Below are 16,574 nucleotides of genomic sequence, written 5' to 3' on the forward strand. Positions count from 1 at the left end.
GCATCCCCAGCCCGTTACTGAGTTTTCATAAGACTTCAAGTGTGTGTGTTTATGAGATAAATTGCCACTCAAAATTTTATAACAAAAACTTCCATGCTTAAAAGAGAACTCATTTTCTGTGACTTTTTTTTGGGGGGGGAAGTGCCATTTAAAAATAAATCTTGGGTCACTCAGATGGCTCAGTAGGTAAGGGAGCTGCCCCAAGTCTGATGACCTGAGTTCAATCACCAGAATCCGCAGGCTAGGAGGAGAGCGCCAGCTGCCACCAAATTGCCCTCTGATCTCCACAAGGATGCCATGGTACAATACCTCTCTCAAATAAATAAATAAATAAATATTGATTATAATAATAAATTTCAGCTGTGTGTGGTGGCATATTTGTGTAATCCTAGCGTTTGGGAAATAGAAGCAGGAGGGTCAGGAGTTTAAGGTCACCCTTGGCTACATAGTGAGTTCAAGAGTAGCTGGGACTACATTAAACCTGTCTCAAAACTACAGGCAAGCTGGGTGTGGTGGCTCATGCCTTTGATATTAGCACTGGGGAGACAGAGGCAGGTGGATTTTTGTGAGTTCCAGGCTAGCCTGGTCTACAGAGTGAGTTCCAGGCCTGCCTAGGCTACACAGTAAGACTCTGTCTAAACTAAACAAGCAAGCAAACAAACCTCCAAAAATACATATTTGCTGATGGTCATGTACTAGACAGCATAGTTGTTTTCCAAGCCACTCCTTTCCCTTCTATTGGTCCAACTCTGGATTTCTGTAATATTTCCCTGGGTATTAAAAAAAAATAAGTTCTCACTATGTAGCTGTAATTTTAGCTGAGGCTGGCCTGAAATTTTCTTTGCAGCAAGGCTGACCTTAAACTTTGGATCCTCCTGCTTCTACCTCCTGAGTGCTGGGATTACAGGCATGGACCACCACGCTCCACTTCCCTTGGATTCTTGCTGTTAGTTGCCTTTTGGCTTGGTTCCCAGTGACTCCTAGTAAACCAAGCTCCCTGTGTCTTCAGAGCCTTGGCTCCTATTGGTTATTCTCCTTCAATTCTCCTATGACAAAGACCTAGGTGGCTTCTCCTTTGGTCAAGTTTGCTCAAACCTAACACCCTCAGCAAACTCCTTCATCATCTACTCCAATGGTACCCTGCTGTCCTGCCCCTCTCTCTTCACTCATCTGCAACGTTTTCTTCATTGTGTCTCTCCCATCCTGGCATGTTATTACATAGCTTTTTATTACCTGCATCTTCCCCCATGAAAGCTCTGCTGCTCCATGTGGCTGTTCCGGCAAGGCTGGCGTACTGCCTGTGAAGTGCTCTGGCTGGTGGAGGGAGGGGTTCCCAAAAGAACTTCTATGGGAGGCAGGAGGAGTCCTGGGCCAGGTGGGGTACCTGCTGGTAGGACCTGTTCCCTCTGGCCCTCTCTCACCGACCTCTCCACAGCCTTGGCAACATCCTTTCTTCCTGATTCCTCCCCGCTGGACCCTTTTAAGTGCTGCTGAACCTGGGACTGACCTCTCCACGCTTTCCTCAGTTCCTTGATTTAATGAGAATCTTTAAATGGAGGAATGGAGCCAAGAACAATGGCACTGAGCACCTGTTTCCTGACCTTTCTGACAGCTCAAGGATGTGGGGAAGAAGTCCCGCTACCGTTAGCCAGGGTGTTTCTGGTCCACCGTTGTGTGCCGTGTAATCCCTGTCCTGAGCCTGCCCAGAGTTCTCCTTAATCAGATCACGGACTCTCTTCTTCTCATGGGATTGAAAAATTGGTTGCATTAACTTTTTTCCATGATATTTTGTTGAGAATAAAATTGAAACTTATTGGATTTTAGTTTTTCTTTTGTAACAGGATTAGCACATGGCTTTAAACAATATTTGCCTTGAATTTGAAGCCATTTTGAAAGAATAAGTATTATATAATTATGATATTTATTGACTTAAAATTATCTACAATTTATAATAATGTTGATACGACCATTTATTAAGCTGAAAAAGGTGTTGTGTCAAGAGGTTTCACATTATCTCATGCATAGTTCTGTCACACGGGCCGTATTAATGAGCTGCGGTTGTATGACTGTTAGCCTGTTAAGCACCTACACACACACACACACACACACACACACACACACACTCCTTTCATTTAATTTTCTCAACCCTATGGCAAGGGTAATGTTATTGTCCCCATTTTGCAGATAAAGAATCCAAGGCTTAGAGAAATGTGGATAGTGTGAGGGAAGTACAGGCAGGGAGTCTTAGCAAAACTGATTTCCCACGGTTTTTAGAAGCTCAAAGTCCAAATTCAAGGATGCACTGGCTTCTGCTCTCTTGCTTCAGGTAGCTTATTCTCTGCCAGGATTACTTTCTGATGCCTCTTCCTCCTCGTATAGCCACACCAATACAATCCCATTATAGTTTGTATTGAAACAGGGTCTTACTATACAAGCATAGCTGGCCTGGAATGCGTTATGTAGACCAGCCTGGCATCAAACACACGGGACACAGGATACCCTTACCTCTGCCTCCTGGGATGCTGGGATGAAAGGTATGAGCCACAACTCTCAGTTAACACGTTTCTCTTTCATAAGACTTTCTCTTTTTCTGTTTCAGCTCGCCAGAGAGCTTCCTCTTGCTCACCGGTCCTCACAGTTAAATGCAGGAGCAAGCAGTGCTGGCTTTGAACCTGCAGACCTGCTCCCGCCATCTGGCTTCTGTGTCTCCCATGGGGTCAGAATTCCTGGGAAGCTTCTACACATGAGCTTTCCAGGCGCTCACGTTTTGGTGGGCCTGGTTTTAATAAGTTCCCTCCGTTCCCAGTAACCACACTCAGGCAGGCAACTGTTCAGTGGTCCGGGTCTCCCTGGTCTGGGTGAGTGTTGGGAATGAAGAATACTAAAACAACACCCTTGCTGGCAGCTGTCCCTGACTCAGTCTTCTGAATTCTCACTTCTCTGCCCCAGTTCCATGACGCACAACTAGTTGTCTCTGCTCTGCCTGGTTCTGGGGTTCCCCCTCCCATGTGTCTATGGACAAATGCATGTTCCCAGCCACGAAGGTGAAAGCTGCTCTCTCAAATACAAAAGGAAAAATTAGTTTCTTGTGTTTGTCCTTCCTCATGTGGGGTGCCTGCTAAGGGCTTGCCACTTCGAAGGTGTCATTTTAGACCACTGGTTCTCAACCTTCCTAATGCTGTGACCCTTTAATACAGTTCCTCATGGTGTGGTGATCCCCACCCATAAATTATTTCTGTTGCTACTTCACAACTGTAATCAGCCTTTGTTAAGGATTGTAATGTAAATACGATCTGATATGCAGGATGGTCTTAGGTGACCCCCGTGAAAAGGTAGTTTGATCCCAAACCGCTGCTCTCGCCTGCATATTTTTGTTTGTTTGTTTGTTTGTTTTTGGTTTTTTTTTTTGAGGCAGGGTTCTCTATAGCTTTGGAGCCTGTCCTGGAACTAGCTCTTGTAGACCAGGTTGGTCTCGAACTCACAGAGATCAGCCTACCTCTGCCTCCCGAGTGCTAGGATTAAAGACAGTAGACAAACACACACCTCACTTTGAAATAGAAAGGACCATTGTAGGGACCAACTTACTTCACCCACTAGTTCATATCCACTGATCATCTAGGAGAAGACTGGCTACAGAGAGCTGGAGGTGCTCTCACCCTGGTCGGCTGAGCATTGGCAGTTGCTCTGGCTGCTTTAGAGAAGGCTGCCCCTCTCACACTGGAGGGACTGGGGTGGGTAAACGGACACGGGGAAACCCTGCACGGTATTTTCTTTCTTGGCTCTCTAAGGCCTGGAATCCGCTCTTCCCGGACAGAACTACCGAGGGCGCCCTCTAGAGGTCTATTCCCTGCCATTACTACATGAGGCTCTGCTTTTAGCAGTGACAAGCCGCTGCACACAGTAGGAGGCTACAGTATGTGGTGAGTGCAACCTGGGCTTGCAATATTATATTTTAAATGTGTCACAAGATTTGACGCAGGCCTTTCCTGAGCCAGTGGTGTGCGAGGGAAATGCTTCGTAGATAGGACTCACAATAGGGATATCCTCTCTGGAATACCGACTGGGCCAGCAACGTTTAGGGAAGGGTAGAGCTTTGAGGTATTTTAAAAGAGATTAACACTTATTGTAGAAGCGCTAATCACCGAGTGAAATAATCAAAGGCCAAGCTACGAGGTGTTAACAAGAAAGATTAGAGAATTGGGGTGTGAATATTCAAAACTGGGGCTGAGAAACCTGGGTACACAAAAGGGAAGAAAAGAAGTACAAGCAGAAGTGACCAGTTTCCCTGAAGCAGGGCTCAGGAATCGTCCTTAAAACTATTAAAGCCCCAATGCTGGCGCGCTGCTTCGTTTGTATCAGGGACACGATAAATATTAGATAGGACCACTTCTTTATTAAAGTTCCTTGTTTAAGATATTTAAGAGGACCATAGAGAGGAAAAAACAAAGCAAAACATTTCTTTAAAAAGAAAGTAGAGGCAAGTCTGGCTCGCTTATTTCTTTTAAAAATGGAGGGCTAATTTGCCTGCAGGAATTGATCACCCTTGAGTACATAGTTGCCAGAACTTTTGCAGTCAAGGATGGGGGTTGCTCAGATAATTTTTGTTTTCTTTCTGGAACGAGACAGAGTACCGGATAACCAAGGACTGAGAACTTGAAAATGAAATTAGAGCACAGGAGGAAATGGTTTGATGTCCAAGTCACCAGTGCCTACGAGATGGTTTTCTAGGAAGCGGGTGTTTGCAGAGACACAATGAGAGGGTGGTGGGGAGGGCGGGCTCTGGAGGAGGCTTCTCTGAGCACAGGGATATCCGAGAATGAAGTGCTAATTTGATTTTTTTTTTTTTTTGGTTTTTTCGAGACAGGGTTTCTCTGTGGTTTTGGAGCCTGTCCTGGAACTAGCTCTTGTAGACCAGGCTGGTCTCGAACTCACAGAGATCCGCCTGCCTCTGCCTCCCGAGTGCTGGGATTAAAGGCGTGCGCCACCACCGCCCGGCTGAAGTGCTAATTTGAAAAGGGTGAAAAAAAAAAAAACAAAAACAAAAACAGAACAAGTCCCAAGGAGAGGCTTAAATAATAATAAAAAAAAGTAAATATTGTATTCAGCATAGTTAATGTGGGGGGGAAAAGGTCATTTAAATTGGCCAGAGCAGTTGGATAGTTGAGTGCTTGTCTTTTCTGTGCTGAATTGAGGAAGAAGAGGACAGGAACATTTGCTGGGCTTTCCTAGGGCTATTGGAGGGCAGGGAGGGGTAATTGCTGACCACGAGAGGAGAAGTTTCTTTGGCCAAGATTGAGAGCAGCACTAATCTATGGGTATAAACCTAAATTTTTAGAAAGCACACGGATAACATATCCTTGTAGTAAGACAACAGTAGAAGGTTCTCTCGAGGGCCAATGACCTTCCCAGCCGCGGGCTTTTGACTAGGTTTACAGTTCCAACCATGAGTTCCCTGGAGTGGAGCAGGCCTCAAATCCAGTGCCACGTGGTTGGTTGTCCCCATAACCGTCATACCGCTATGTTGTCATCCCTCCTGGACGGGCCCTCTTGTAGCGTTTGGGATTTGCTGTCGGACACCACTAAGGTTTTTCTCCCCCAGCAGCCCACACAGCACGTGGTGCTGTGAGGACCGGCCGCAGTGAGGAAGTCAGAAGCCCTTTGGACTCCTTTGTCTTTATTCTTCTCCTTAGAAGTGGCTACTGCTGTCACTGGACTGTGGCTAGGTCTGCCTGGCATATGAATGACTATGGATATCCAGAAAAGTAACTTTGGTATTTCAAAACCAGTAAAGCGAGTGCTGGGGATTTAGCTCAGGGAAGAGAGTTTACCTCGCATACTTAGTACTGCAGCAAAAGCAGCAACATCAGATCAGCCATATGTTTTTTTTTGTTTTTTGTTTTTTGTTTTTTGTTTGGTTTTTAGAGACAGGGTTTCTCTGTGGCTTTGGAGCCTGTCCTGGAACTAGCTCTGTAGACCAGGCTGGTCTCAAACTCACAGAGATCTGCCTGCCTCTGCCCGAGTGCTGGGATTAAAGGCATGTGCCACCATCACCCGGCCCACATGTATTTCTTTCAGTCTGATTTTCTCGCTAACATTAGGACTTTGTGGACAGATTTATCAGACTCATTAAAAACAAACAAACAAACCAACTTATCCTTAGCCTATCTAACCATTTCCCTATTGATGAAGATTTAGGATGCTTTTAACTTACTGCCATTATTGTGGGGAAAAAAATGATCTAAGAAAGTCTTTTTCTCATGACCAAAATATCGTCATTATATCATTTTCAGAGAGGAGATGGCATGCCTGTCAGAGTTTGGAAAATTAAACAAGTTGTTGAACTGTACGACTCAGGGTTAGCGCTGCCCACTTCCCTGACTTCCTGGGAGCCACACCAAATCCCCCTGGGGTTCTTAAAGTCAATCATCATAAGTTTTTTTCACTAGGAGACACATTCGCTTTTCACAGACCCGAAACTAGAGTGGAGGCCGAATAGAAAAAGAAGAGTTTTCTGTGGCTGGAGAGAGAGAGAAGCTCTAGAATGAGTAATGATGGTGTGGGGGTGGGGCTGTCGTTCACCTGGGAGACTGCTTGCTGCTTGCCTAGCGTACTCGAACACCTCCCCCTCCCCCACACTGCATAAACTGGGCTGAGCGACCCAGGTGGGTAATCTCTGCATTTGGTAAGGAGAATCCGAAAATCAAGGTCTGGCTATAGAGTGAGTTCAAGGCCAGCCTGGGCTACAGGAGAATGAGATGAGAGAAGTGGGAGAGGGGGTAGGGAGGGAGGAAGTGTGGGTATGTAGGGGGGTGGGCGGGACAATACTGTGATTCCCATTTGGAAAATGCACTGGAATTTTCATGCTTTTTAAGTCCTTGAGGTGTTTGGAAGCCTCACGATACATCCTGGCAGCTCCTTGTTGTCCTGAACCAGGCCTGTCCTCTTATCTCCTTTCTGGCTGTGTCCCGTGCTGCATAGTTGCTCAATAATCCAGTCCCCCTCAGAGGAAAGCTGTCTGATAGCTCATACGCATTGTGTTAGTCCTCTCCGGATCACTATACCGAAATTACGTGATTTTAACTCAGACAAAGGTTATTTTCATCCACGCTCAGAGACCAGATCTCCACATAGGACTGCCTACTGCTTTCTGCCTCTGAAGACTACGTATGCTAGTAGGAGTGAATGGTGGGAAAAAGGAACTCTCAAGATCTGAGCTAGGAAGCAAAAGGAAGAGTACTATAGTCTCTTAATCCCTCTTTGGTGGCTCCCATCACCGAAGGACCTCTTAGTAGGCTCTGCCTCTTAACAGCTCACAGCATGCCCCAGTATCTCTACTCTGGAGCTGTGGCTTCATTTGTGTGACTGTGATATAACACTCTGGCCAAAACCAGCTTCGGTAGGAAAGTGTCTATTTGCCGTAGACTCTCGGGTCACAGCCCACCACTGAAGGATGTCAACAAGAAGACAAGTGTGCTTACTATTTCTTGATGCAACCCCCATGACCGGGAAACTCATTCGTAGCTAGGAAGTGCAGCAGAAGCCATGGAACAGTGCTGCTTGGTGGCCCCTTCCTTACACAGCCCAGGACCACCTGCTCAGGGAATGGCACTGCCAACCGTGGACTGGGCATTTCTGTATCAATTGGCAATCAAGACAGCCCCTCACCGACTTGCTCAACAGACCAATCTGCTCCGGGCTGTCCTTCAGTTGAGACAGTCATCTCAGGTAACACTAGACTGTATCAAGTAGATAACAGTAAAGCAGACTAGGATACCTGGGGACCAAACTTCCAAGGCAGGGACCTTTGAGGGATCCTACTTATATTCAGGCCATTGTGCCACTGATGACGGTAACCAACGGTCCTGACACTTGTGAGGAAGAGCTGCACTTTAAACAGTGTATCAGATTGATAATTCTTGACTCTCTCTGCCCCTGCATTTAACAATCGTCTAAAACATTTATTACCTGGGTCACTGGGATATCTCAGTGACTAAAAGTTCTTGTACAAACAAGAAGACCTGAGTTCGGGGGCTGAAGAGGTGGCTCAGCAGTTAAGAGCACTGATTGTTTTTCCAGAGGTGCTGAGTTCAATTCCCAGCAACCACATGGTGGCTCACAACCATCTGTAATGAGATCTGGTGCCCTCTTCTGGGGTGCAGGTACACATGCAGGCAGAACACTATATATAAGAAAGAAAGAAAGAACTTAGCTCAGTTCCCACATCCTATGGTTGAGGAATTGGACTGAATTTTGACCTCTGCATGTACACACTATGGCACCTGCATGCCTGTACACACACACACAAAAAAAAAAATAAAAACAAATTTAGTGAACAGCGTACTGTAGGTTATACATGGCGCTAGGCTCTGGGCCTGCCAAGGTGAATTTGAGCACATGATGTCTGAGGATTATTCTAGAAGGCTTTTACAAAGTCCTTCTTTTGAGCTATTATACAGGCATGGCAGTAGTCATTGGGGTGATGCTAAGAGAAAAACATTGTGGGGCTGGAGAGATGGCTCAGAGGTTAAGAGCACTGGCTGCTCTTCCAAAGGTCCTGAGTTCAATTCCCAGCAACAACATGGTGGCTCAGAACCATCTATAATGAGATCTGGTGCCCTCTTCTGGCCTGCAGGTATACATGCAGACAGAACACTGTATACATAATAAATAAATAAATCTTTAAAAAAAAAAAGAACTAAAAAAAAGATGGAGGCAGAGCGAGCACAATAGGAAAGCCTGCCTGCCATATTTTATATATATAAAATTTTATATATATATATAAAAGCATTGTGAAAAGGAGGCGTTTCAGGGTCTACTTATCATAGTATTTAAAGACTGTCCCGCGTAAAATCTTACTGAAAGGTGCAAGCCCGCCGGAAGGCAATCAGAAATGAAACACGCACCTTTCCTCCAAATCTTAGCCCTAAGCCTTTTTTTTTAACTAAACAATTAGTGTTTATTTTTAAGACAAGGTGTGTCACCCAGGTTGGCCTCAGCCTTCTAAGCTCTGGGACTACAGGTGTGCACCACTGTACCTGACATTGTCTCTAGAATTTTCCCCCTTCTCTGCTGCTTCTGTCCTCTGTGACCAGTCCAGGCCATGGGAATTTTTCTCAGATCACAACACACTGCCTTCGATTTCAGTTGGGAGACAAGCCCTGCACATCGGAGCCTGATGGTCCAGCACATGGAGAACTAAGCCTCATAGAAGGAAACATCGCATCTTTGTGAGTCAGGGCTCAAGCAGAGCAGAGAGCATGACTGACAACTCTTCCAGTCCAATACTTGGTAAAACTATGTGCAGAATAGATATTATAGCACTGTAGGCAGTGTGGCATCACGCTACCCTAAGACATTCTGAAATAGATTTCCCCTCCTGCCCCTCCACGTGGAGCAGACAAGCCCAGCACCTACCCAGAGAGCACTTTAAGTTAGTGAGTCATTAGGCTATGCTAAGAGGACTAATCTTGTGTAAATCTGCTCCTGCCAACAAAACAGAAAGGCTTCCATGACCGCAACTCATTTCAAGGAAAGGGTAAACATTTTAGCCAGGGCAGGGCCCTAATTCAGCAAATTTTATTTATGTCCAAATGCAGTGGTATTGGCAATGAAGAGCAATTCAGAAGTCATAACCAAGAAGATCATTGTGCAGGGCCCTTAAAGCTCCCTATAAATTTCTGCCGGTGACCTTAGAGCCACTGCTTGACCACATAGCCAAATATTTGTATTAGGTGTTCCTGTGTTTAGCACACAATTAAAAAGATGGCATTCTTTGACTCCCTCTCAAATCATTCGGCTTCTCATCTCTCTCTGGAAAAGGCTGCAGGGACTCAGAGTGTGTTTTCTAAAGAGAAACTTTACTGTGTTGCAATAAATCCAGGGGCCAGGGCATTAATGCACCTGAAGGGCTCTTAACGTGTCTGTGGTGGAGATCATCCTTCAGGCCTGTTGCAAGGAACTTTACCTTGAGGGTTATAAATCCTTTGATAAATGGCTATAATGGAAAAAGCTTCACCAAAGGAAACATGGACTTCAAACATAGTTAAATGCATTGGCTAGAACGGAGGCTGCAGGACAGGTGGGGAGGCCATGACACCTTGGGGGATTCCCTCAGAGCACTTGTCTCTGGTGGGGTCGAAAGACTGCGCCTGAAAAGTGTACAGTGGGAAATGAGATGCCAGAGGCAACCTCTCCCCAGCCGCTAACACAATGCGTTTCTCTTTCTCCTTTCTGTTTGTAATCCAGGGAGTAGTAGGGGTGCTAGGACTAGAACGCTCCTATCTAACATGTATTCTGAGGGCTGGTGATGAAACTCGCACACACAAATCTGCGGGTTTGATCCCCAGCACCATATAAGCTGACCACGGTGGCATAAGCCTTTATCTAAATATATGGGGACACAAAGTGAGAGGGTCAAGGATGCTGCTGAGATCATTCTTGACTATACAGTGAGTTTGAGGCCAGCCTGGGCTACATGAGACCACATCTTAACAAAGCACAGTCTGAGGACTCCAGCATGGTAAGAGCAAGAAGTCAGGGTAAACAAACCCTTCCAGGGCTTATGTCATTCCTACCGAACCAGAGTCTTTGGTGGTGGTGACAGGGTCAGGGAAGTGAGTGGGTTCAGGATTTGTATCTTAATTTTTTTGATATTATTTATTAGCCCATTTTAAAATAGCAGCAGTAAGATTATTACATGTTAACAAAGATACCTTGTATAACATGGGTATAGTTTCCAAAATAGCAAATAATTAGTGAGAATAGTGGTGTCATTTGTATATAGAGTTTCCAAGTATCTTTAGTGTGTGTCCTAACACACAGCAGGTGACCCCTCTTGTTTAATGTCGGTTCTGCATTGAACCTGCTGAGACACGCTGTTTTGGTAAAGTCCTCTTTTAGACAAATATATAGTTAGGAAAAAGAATGTTGTTTTAATGTCACTTTCAGGCAGTTGTGATTTGAGGAAGGAGACTTTTTAAATCAAAACTTGGTAAGTGGAAACTTGGGACAGGGTCAGAGCATCATGGAATCTCAAGTCATACTGTTGGAATTTACATACTGTCCCGTTAAAACATAGCCACCTTCCTGGAATCTACATTTCTAAGACTGGCTGCTTATTGCGGTGCTTACATAGGGCAGAGTTGCCTAAATGTTTTCCAATGGATGCCCAATGGATGGGATGGATAGCTGCTCAGTAGTGAAGCCACCATGGCTTCTGGGTGCTGACCGCAGCGCCTCATCTCCGTCTTCAGTTCTGTATACCTTCTTACCGTTGCCTTTTCTGTTTTCTCCCACACCTCTCTCTGTCTCAAATCTCCTTTCTCCTTGGCTTCCATAATTAAAGGCTGCTTTTGTCCAATCACAGCCCCTCACATGCTTGTTTCTGTCTCTTGTTGCTTCTTCTCTTCCGTGGCCTTAACTGTGGATAGTGCAGGGTGTGGACCTTGAACTCATTTCTTCATTTTCTGCCTGATTTTACTAAAACCATCACAGTGTCAACCTTCTGTGAGAGCCAAAGTTACATGCTAAGCTTTAATTACTATGCCTTAGCGATCCATGAAACAAAATGAGTCCGATCTGCAAGTCCCAAGGATGGAGAGTCCCTGAAATGCTAGAGGCCACGTGTTTTCACTCCCCTAAGCAAGTTTGTGTGTCCCATCTGCACTGGATGCGCTTGGTCACTTGTGGGCAGGAGGTAGGTAGGCAGGAAATGTGTCTGGATGTATGCTTGCCCCTGATTGGACCTGATGGGAAATGCAATGAACTATGGGTTTTCCTTAAGTCCTTGCCATACTTGATTCTTGGCCATTTCCTGGGAACCTGGGTATGGACCTGGCCAGAGCCCATCCACCTGACCAGTATTTTATTAAAGCTTGCTTCAGATTTGGTTTTAAACTGTGGTAGTGTTCTTAGTTTGATCGGTGGGAACAACACTTCACCTTCAGGCAGATAACCCCGGAATCCATATCTCTAACCCTGACCTCTCACCTGAGTTCCTGCCTCTTATCTCTGCCTGTCTGCCACTGGAGATTTCTGCCTGGATTTCCCACCACCCCACACCCAGAGCTGGCTTTCCCAGACTCCTGTCAATGGGGAAGGAGTGTGTGCGCACGCGCATGTGTGCACGTGCATGTGTGTGAGTGTATGCGGGCATGCATGTGCGTATGAAACTTGTTCTTACTTCCACTGAAAACAGCCGTGAGCGTGGTAGCTAGAACACCGTAACTACCTACTCCGTGTCAGGCAGTTCACATCCCCGCCTCAATTCATCCTCACCACAGTCTCATAGGAGGGGAATTGCACTTTTACATTGCAGGAAACAGAGACAGAAAGAAATTCAGCACCTTGGCTCATATGACATGGTTATGAAGTGGACAGAACATGACTGTCTATCCCAAAGCTCGTGTGCTTGCCATTATGCCCATAGCTACCGAAATAATTTAATTCACGGTTACATGAAAGACAGAGAGGGGGCAGCAGTTACCTCTGAGTCTTTAGCGTTTGGTGTGAGCTATTTGTATAGGCAAGGTTTGCTAAATAGCAGGCGGTGACTGAATATGGAAGCTTTGAGGCAAGCAGACGGGGGGCTCACTCCGACTGCCATTTTCAATGGAGTGGGAGAATTGGCCATCAGGGTATCATCTGTAGAGTGAACACACACACACACACACACACACACACACACACACACACACACACACACCTTACTTTCAGGAGTATTGGAAAGAAAAATGAGATACCATTTGTCAAGAATCAGCCCTGGTAGTCAGATGTGGTTGTATACTCTTGTAACTCCAACACTCAGAAAGTAGAGGCAGGAGGATCAGAAGTTCAAGGCCAGCTTCAGAAAGCAGCCTTGGCTGCATGAAACCCACTTTCAGAATGAAAGCACAGGACCTATCCTAAGTGTTTGGAAAGAGGAAACAACCAGAGGGAGGCGGGAGGGAGAGTCTGTGGGAGCTGACTGTCAAAATACTTTGTGTGTGTGTATGTGTGCGTATGAAAATGGCATGATTCTGCATAACTAATGCATGCTAATAAAAATTGAAATGTACCCTAAATACCCATCCACTGATAAGTGGATTTATGGGACATGATACATCCATAGGATGGAACATTTTCTGATGATGAAAGGGACTGAGTTCTGCAGCAGGCTATGATATGCATGAGCCATGAGAATATGCTAAAAGAAAGAAGCTAGGCATAAGGAGCCATATTTTATTCCATATTCAGAGCAGGAATAATCAGTAAAATCAGAAAGTAGGTTAGTGGCTGATTTGTTACAGCTGGGACTGCTAACTGGGGATGGAGGTGTTAAGCAGGGTATAAAGTCCTATGGGATGTTGGCTGTACAACACTGTGTATCTACTAAGTCGGCTGAAGCATGTACTGTAATTAGGTGAGGTACACAGTGTACGAATTACATCTCAATGGAATGGTTAAGAAGCAGAATGAACCTCAAATGCTCTGTGCATCATTGGGGCTTAGCCAATTCTTAATGATGACTTCGCCTTCTTTGCCTAGTTTGCTCCAGTGACAACTGGACATTTGTCTTCTCTTAGGAAGTCCTGACTAAAGTGCCGCCATTGTCCTCTGCCTGCCCCTCGCAAACATCTAGTAAGCTTTGTTTGTCTTTTCTTTGGAGGTGTTTGAAGACTGGGGGGCTGTCTGCCTGCTGCTCCTTAGGGTTTGGCTTCTGTTTGTGCCTGGATAGTCTTGGATGTGCTGCCGTTCACAGAGCTGGCCAGACCACTTTCCCTCCCTTCCTAACCAACAGTCACTTGGTAGGTGACAACCCTGAAGAGATGCCTTGAGGCATTGTGGGTGAAGCAGGGGACTGAAGCCGATTCAGCCTGTGGACATGGGACTCTTTGATTTGATTGTGATACATAGGACATAGATATAAAACCACAGAGACATGACTCAAGTCTGCTAAGTGTGCAGTTCTCACTGAGATGCCCACAGAGCACAATTGGCCCTTGAGGACGTAAGAACATTTTGATGATGAGAAGAAGAGGTGTGTGAGCCAAGGCTAAAAACGGGTCTTCCTTCTTCCTGCTGGGGCATTAAGAATGTATTATATGCTAACCTCTGCTTTGTTATGTCTTAAATCATTAAGACTGGGCCAGGTTGGTGGTGCGTGCCTTTCACCCCAGCACTGGGGAAGTAGAGGCCCGTAGGTCTCTGTAAATTCAATGCCAGCCTGGATTCCAACTAGGGCTAAGTAGTGAGACCCTGTCTAGAAACAAATAAAAAACACAAGATTAAGTTCAGCCCTGCAGGAGTTTACAGGTGTGGGAGGCTGAACACAGGAATTCCTAGGAATCCATGAATAAAATACAGTTTGGATGAAGGAGTTTGAAAGGCCCACAGAGAGCCATCGTGTGGACTCACAGGGCTCAGGACAGTTTTCTGTCAGGAGGTAAGGAAACAGACAACAGGAAGTTTCAAGGCCAGCCTCAGGAGCGTGTGTTGGAGAAGGTCAGGTGGTTCTGAGCCCTGTCCATCTGAGCTAGGAACTGAGAACGTTTGAGGGGAGAAGAGACTTCGTGGCAAAGGTTTTTTGTTTTGTATCGAGCAACTTGTACACTGTATGGAAGCAATCAAAGCGGAAGGCAGGGCATCCTTTCCATCTGTCTCAGATAAAACTGTTTAATTTCACATCTATTTTGTTGCCTTCTCTTGAATACTAGCCCTCTCTCTTCCGGTAACTCCTGCTGCAAAGTCCCTTCTCACTTTGGTTACACTGTGGAAGCCATGTTTCCTGGAATCCTTGCCATGTGTGTCGGGAAAGATGGGATACTTTCTCCCCTCTGTCACTCAGGGAAGGAAGCTGAATGGCACAGAACCCTCCCCCCCCTCAGAAGAGACCACCAAAATCAGAATCAATACAACAGAATGTTGGTCCCATGGATCAAAAACACCTACTGAGCACTAATCAAAATTTGTATTTTGATTATAGCATTTGAAAACACAGACCTCTAAGTCGGGAGGTAGTGTTTGCCAAGCCTACAGAAGGATCCTTGATTTCAGCACCAAAAACCAAACCAAAGCAAAATGAGCCAAAACAAAAACAAACACCAATTCAGGTCTGAATCCCCTAGCAAATTTTTAGAATGCTCCCAAAGTACATCCCCGGAATTTGTCTCTATGTGTCCTGAAAGATTTAACGTGGTCTTCCTGGGGGAAGCATAAACCCCTTTGCTGGTCGTCGAAAGAGCAGCAGGAAAGTGCATGGAATATTCACACGGACTTGCATGTTTTTCACTGTGTGCTGTACACGTAATTACTTCTACAATCTACAGGTGCAGACCAGGGATTGTAGCCCCCAAACAAAATGGCACGTTCATGGACTGAATTCTTATTCATTTATCATCCTTTTCAGTACTGTATTAGTATCTTTAACTGGTCAGTCAATCATAAAAAAAATTTCAACTCTCAGTAAATCTTATCAGTAGCACAGAGATAATGGGATCTCTGTTTACACGCCGTCGATTGTGTTCGCTCTTTGATAAAGACTGCAGACAGTCAATAAATGAGGAGACATTTACATGGCCAGGAGGAGTCTAACTAAACTATCTAATCTTTCAAAAGACAGTCAACACAATGAGCTCCAAACGAAATCCCTTCAAATACTAGAGAGACAGTTTACTGCTTAAACCCAAGCCGCCATTAAAGAACCATTAAAGCTTTCCCCTTTACCTCCCAGAAAAGCGTTCCTGCTTGCACTTTATGCTCTGAAGGTGGGTCTTTATCACCCATGTTCAATGATTTCTAGGACCTGGGCTTGGGCAGGGGGACAGCTATTTAAGTACTGATTAGGAGGAATAAAACCAGCAAGTTTGGTGTTTCGCTTTTGTGAAATCCAAGAGAGATGTTCTTGTCACATTTACAGTGTTAAATACTATGGAGGTCAGCCGTCCAGTACTTCATAGCTGTCCCCCTGCCCAAGCCCAGGTCCTAATCAGAAGGAAAACACCAAACTTGCTGGTTTTATTCCTCCTAATCAAGTAAGGAAACCTCCCTTCGTTCAGAATTCCCAGATACTAGTACTTTACATGTTGTTGGGACCATTTGGAGTCCTGGCCTCCAGCTGCTCTTCCCTGCTAGAGATCTTTACTTTCCTTCTGATTTGAGTTACTGAAAGCTGTGTCAAAGTTGTTTACCAGCTCTGTTTCACGAGCACGGGTTGCCTGGCCTTGAGGATCAGAGGATAAGGTTTTCACTTGTTGGCCCACCTGACTGTTGGGTATATAAGCCTCCGTGGTGCTTGAATAAAGGGCTTCTTACCAGTGACTAGAGGTCCGTGTCTCTGTCTCTCTGTGTGTTTCAACCTCCAGCCCCTTGCCCGAAGCTCGCAAACAGTATGGTAGCGCATAGAGTACAGACAGGCATTGTGTGCTGCAACATGTTACTTGGAGATTCTTAAAACAGAGGTTGCACAAAGACTAGGAGTTGACCCAGTGTTCCATATCACCCGATGAAGGAGCAAAGTTTTAAAGCTCTGAGATCCTGGCCAAACACTTTGGAGAAGACAGGTTGTAAATACTTGGACAGAGACGTCAATTTAGATA

The sequence above is a fragment of the Microtus pennsylvanicus genome, chromosome 5, assembly GCF_037038515.1.
Source record: "Microtus pennsylvanicus isolate mMicPen1 chromosome 5, mMicPen1.hap1, whole genome shotgun sequence".
Taxonomy (NCBI): Eukaryota; Metazoa; Chordata; class Mammalia; order Rodentia; family Cricetidae; genus Microtus; species Microtus pennsylvanicus.